At 46.5% G+C, this 5,657-nt stretch overlaps 1 pseudogene; it reads right to left on the bottom strand.

Moving 5' to 3' along the window:
- Positions 1-1,437: 1,437 nt before the first annotated feature.
- LOC140349360 (protein S100-A1 pseudogene) lies at positions 1,438-5,416 on the bottom strand (annotated as a pseudogene).
- Between the last annotated feature and the right edge of the window lie 241 nt (positions 5,417-5,657).

Here is a 5,657-nt window from a genome sequence, read left to right as displayed (position 1 = left end):
AACACACACAGAAACACACACACACGCACATACAGAAAGCACACACAGAAAACACACAAGCACGCACGCACACACACACACACACACGCGCGCGCACGCACGCACAGAAACACACACACACAAACACACACAGAAACACACACACACACGCACACACACACACACACACACACAGAAACACACACACACACACTCACGCACACACAGAAAACACACACAGAAAACACACAAGCACGCACCCACGCACGCACGCACACACACACACACACACACACACACACACAGCAGTTATGTACAGCAGAACATGGACAGCAAGCATAGCAGCAGAAAAGATGTTTGAGTCACTCATCGATCTAACATTAATGGAGCGCTACCTGATATTTTTTACGGAAATAAAGTGAAGCAGAAATAGTATTGGTTTGCTGTTAGCATGCTAGTTCTTGTTTGCAGTATTGTGATGTGCAAACTCTGCTCTGGCCTCTGAAAGTTGTGAAACCTACTTATAAACTCATTGAGATCAATAATGAATATTCTAGGAACACATTGACAAAGTGAGGAATCATTTTTGAACCGCTGTTTAGAGTTTAAAATTAACTAGCCTGTTTTTTCTCGTTTTTAAGACAGTAAAAATAAAGTTTTCAATAATTTGATCTTTCAACTGGTTACTCCTAACCAAGACCCATGCTCAACTAGCTGCTATTAACAGGTTGTTGGACAGTGCACCAAGAGGAAACAGACAAATGGAGAATTTGCTAATTCAACAGAGTAAGCCATGTCCGGTCAGAGGATTGAACCCAGGAGTTTCCTGAGTTTCCTAAAAACTGAGCCCAAATTATTTTGATAACATTTTTCAGTCGTAATATTTGAGAGAACATATGATTAACTGCTAAACTATTAGACAAGCATTGTCATTTTGACAAAAGGCCAATATTTTTTTGATACTCTGGATGAGGTTGGGATTAGGATTAGGTTGAGGAACATATCATTTGTTTAAGGATAGGACTTTGCTAACCGTGTCTTTGCTGAACTGCATTGTGGGGAAAATAACTAAATACAAATTATATTGCACACGGGTCATATCTGACTGCTGTCAACAGATTGTCTCCTGCTTTGTGCAGTAAATACTGTACATGTCAATAAAGTCAGCAGTACTTTAGTATTTAGTATTTGCTCACAGGAAAGGCGTGTCTGTGTGCAAGAGTGGGGGGTGATGGTACAGGCTATCAGCGCAGCTACAGACGACACAAAGCTAACGGAGAAAAGAAAGTAGTTGCGGTAACTAAACACTAATATTTTCACACACACACACCAAAGTAAAGTGACCCCTCTGGCAAAATAATCCACAAGTAAATGGAGCAACACTTTTTATTTTCCAACACCATAAAACATGCTACAAGTGATGTCCCCGTAGCGTCCTGGTATGATGGCTCAATTGGATTATGATAATTTGGTCATGTCATATGCCCTCCCATAGCAGGCACAGGTGAAAGCAGCCAGGAACCTCATGAACTCAGGGAAGTCCACTTGGTTATCTCCATTGAAGTCCAAATGTCTGAACAGCTTGTCCACTTGATCTGAGTTCTCTGCAGTCTGGTGGCAAAAAATATATAGATATTGGCCCATCCGAATTTGTGAGAGGCGAGCTTGTTGTGCGTAAATTGTTTTATTCTGTAAATCAGTTTGCAAAATTACTAATAATGATATCAGATTTAACGAGGAGGAATCAAGCTATTTTTGAAAATCTTTGTATTGAATTGAACCAGTACTAATCATGTGCAATTGTATCACCGGTTCAACACACTGAAGTCATTATGTCCATATGCTTATACTGTACACATAACCATAGTTGCAGCCTCTAATTGTACAAAATTGTGTTGTGGCTTTATATTTTGACTCTACTTTTATTGTATTTTATTAGAATTTGAAGTTTTTTGTGTTGCTGTAAACTATTTATAATATGCTAGTTACATTGATAAGATTTTAGTCCTTATTATTTATCTTGATTTTTGATTGTCCTATTTTCATTTTCCTGTCGTCCTTGAATCTATGTGAGAAATTTGCACACAGATTTCAATTCGAAAACAATTGGTAACACTTTATGATAACTACACTTATTTCTGCCTTATGCATGAACAAAGACTTCATTCTTAGTGAAAAAATAGTGTATTACGAATAATTCAGGCTTAGTTACTTCTCAAATAATTATGTAACCCTAATTCCTTACCCTAACCTTAGCCTTACTTAAGTATTACTAAAACTGGCTCAAACTTAATAAAACATTTGTTCATTATGAATAAAGTCTTTGTTCGTACTTTTTTAAAACAGTTTACATCCATCCATCCATCCATCTTCTGCCGCTTTATCCGGGGCCGGGTCGCGGGGGCAGCAGTCTGAGCAGGGACTCCCAGACCTCCTTCTCCCCAGACACTTCCTCTAACTCCTCCGGGGGGATCCCGACGCGTTCCCAGGCCAGCCGAGAGACATAGTCTCTCCAGCGTGTCCTGGGTCTTCCCCGAGGCCTCTTCCCGGTGGGACATGCCTGAAACACCTCCCGAGGGAGGCGCCCAGGAGGCATCCGGAACAGATGCCCGAGCCACCTCAGCTGGCTCCTCTCGACGTGGAGGAGCAGTGGCTCTACTCCGAGCTCCCCCCGTGTGGCCGAGCTCCTCACCTTATCTCTAAGGGAGCGCCCAGCCACACGGCGGAGGAAACTCATTTCGACGGCTTGTATCCGCGATCTTGTTCTTTCGGTCACTACCCAAAGCTCATGACCATAGGTGAGGTCAGAACGTAGACCGACCGGTAAATAGAGAGCTTTGCCTTTCGGCTCAGCTCCCTCTTTACCACAACGGTCCGATGCAGCGACTGCATCACTGCAGCCGCTGCACCGATCTGCCTGTCGATCTCACGCTCCATCCTTCCCTCACTCGTGAACAAGACCCCGAGATACTTGAACTCCTCCACTTGGGGCAAGGACACCCCACCCACCTGGAGAGGACAAGCCACCTTTTCCCGGTCGAGAACCATGGCCTCGGATTTGGAGGTGCTGATTCTCATCCCAGCCGCTTCACACTCAGCTGCAAACCGTCCCAGTGCATGTTGCAGGTCCGGGTTTGATGGAGCCATCAGGACAACATCGTCTGCAAACAGCAGAGATGAGATCCTGTAGTCCCCAAACCGGACACCCTCCGACCCCTGACTGCGCCTAGAAATTCTGTCCATAAAAATTATGAACAGAACCGGTGACAAAGGGCAGCCCTGGCGGAGTCCAACATGCACTGGGAAGAGGTCTGACTTACTGCCGGCAATGCGAACACAGCTCCTGCTCCGGTCATACAGGGACCGGACAGCCCTGAGCAAAGGGCCCCGGACCCCGTACTCCCGGAGCACCCCCCAAAGGACACCCCGAGGGACACGGTCGAAAGCCTTCTCCAGATCCACAAAGCACATGTGGACTGGTTGGGCAAACTCCCATGAACCCTCGAGCACCCGATGGAGGGTATAGAGCTGGTCCAGTGTTCCACGACCGGGACGAAAACCACTCTGCTTCTCCTGAATCCGAGGTTCGACTATCGGTCGGATTCTCCTCTCCAGTACCTTGGTATAGACCTTACCCGGGAGGCTGAGGAGTGTGATCCCTCTGTAGTTGGAACACACCCTCCGGTCCCCCTTCTTAAACAGAGGGACCACCACCCCGGTCTGCCAGTCCAGAGGCACGGTCCCCGAACGCCACGCGATGTTGCAGAGACGTGTCAACCAAGACAGTCCTACAACATCCAGATACTTTAGGTACTCAGGGCGGATCTCATCCATCCCCGGAGCCCTGCCACCGAGGAGTTTGCGAACAACCTCAGTGACTTCAGCTTGGGTGATGGATGAGCCAGCCTCCGAGTCCCCGGTCTCTACTTCCTCTTCGGAAGACATGACTGAGGGATTAAGGAGATCCTCAAAGTATTCCTTCCACCGTCCGACGACATCCCCGGTCGAGGTCAGCAGGCCTCCACCCGCACCGTAAACGGTGTTGGTGAGACACTGCTTCAACCTCCTGAGGCGCCGGACGGTTTGCCAGAATTTCTTTGGTGCCGACCGATAGTCCTCCTCCATGGCCTCCCTGAACTCCTCCCAGGCCCGGGTTTTTGCCTCTGCGACAGCACGAGCCGCGGCTCGCTTGGCCTGCCGATACCCGTCGATGACCTCCGGAGACCTACAAGCCAGAGTGGCCTGATAGGCCTCCTTCTTCAGTCTGACGGCATCCCTTACTTCCGGTGTCTACCACCAGGTTCGGGGGTTGCCGCCACGACAGGCACCGGAGACCTTGCGACCACAACTCCGAGCAGCCGCATCAACAATGGAGGCGGAGAACATGGTCCACTCGGACTCAATGTCCCCAACCTCCCCCGGGACATGGGAGAAGCTCTCCCGCAGGTGCGAGTTGAATACCCTACTGATAGAGGGCTCCACTAGACGTTCCCAACAGACCCTCACAATGCGCTTGGGTCTGCCAAGTCTGTCCGGCTTCCTCCTCCGCCAGCGGATCCAACTCACCACCAGGTGGTGATCGGTTGACAACTCTGCCCCTCTCTTCACCCGAGTGTCCAAGACACGCGGCCGGAGGTCTGATGACACGACAACAAAGTCGATCATTGACCTCCGGCCTAGGGTGTCCTGTAAAAACAGTTTACAATGTAGTCATTATAAAGTAATATTAAACATTTTATAGAAATTATTGACAATGTACAAAAATTTCCAGTATTATCAGTTACGGGAACTCGGAGAGTGAGACAAGAAAATTGTAAAAAACTATCCATTTATCAAATAAATCATATTGTTAGAAAGGTTTTTGTACAGAGAAAGCCATGTTGGTGTCTTGTTCCTTAACCTACAACTTTACTGTTGCCCCTTTGCAACTTTTCTGAAAAAACTATTGTAAGTATGAGATTAAAAACCTCCACACAACTGTAGCAATACAGAGGAAATAGTTTCTAAGATATACTACTTCTTTTCGTCATTGTCAGTCTTTCAACTCAATTTAAAAGCAAGAAAGGAGAAGTCAGCCAAGCACGCATTTGTCATGAACTTCACAACTTGAACTCCTGCGTCTTTTATCTGACGTGTTTTTTTATTTTATTTTTTTAATTTACCTTGAATGCAACCAAGCAGATTTAAAATTCTGACCATGTTCTTGAGATCACTCGACATACCTCGAGCAAAGAACTCAGTTCAGCCTGCAGCAGGTTCTTCACCTCGTTTTTGGAAAGTGTGTCTTTGTTCCCCTGGTTGCAGGCGTATGTGTCAAAAACCTTCATGATGCAGACAATGGCGACAGGGAGAGTGGGAACATTCTCGTCGCTCATGATGGAGGAGAAGCAGCGATGGTGCAGAGGTTCAAGCCGATGGAATGGTGGAAGTGTCGGATAGTGCAAGAGCATCAGGAGTGCGGATTCTATAACCCAAAGAAAAGGTGGGACCAGATCAAGTAGTCCTTTGATTAGAGGAACCAATCACTCTGGAGTCAACATATTACTCATAATGTAAAGTCAATATGTCAGGTAAATGTGTTTCACGTCCAATATGCAAAACAAGTTGGACGAATTTATGACAATAGCTCAGATGGGTTTGGTTCTAAATAAAGACAAACATTAGCGAGCAACCAATCA

The sequence above is a fragment of the Eucyclogobius newberryi genome, unplaced genomic scaffold (assembly GCF_026437365.1).
Source record: "Eucyclogobius newberryi isolate DKJ021-1_F unplaced genomic scaffold, fEucNew1.0.hap1 SCAF_7, whole genome shotgun sequence".
NCBI classification, from domain to species: Eukaryota; Metazoa; Chordata; class Actinopteri; order Gobiiformes; family Gobiidae; genus Eucyclogobius; species Eucyclogobius newberryi.
The sequence above is the reverse complement of the archived record's forward strand: the minus strand, read 5'-3'. Positions and strand labels throughout refer to the sequence as shown.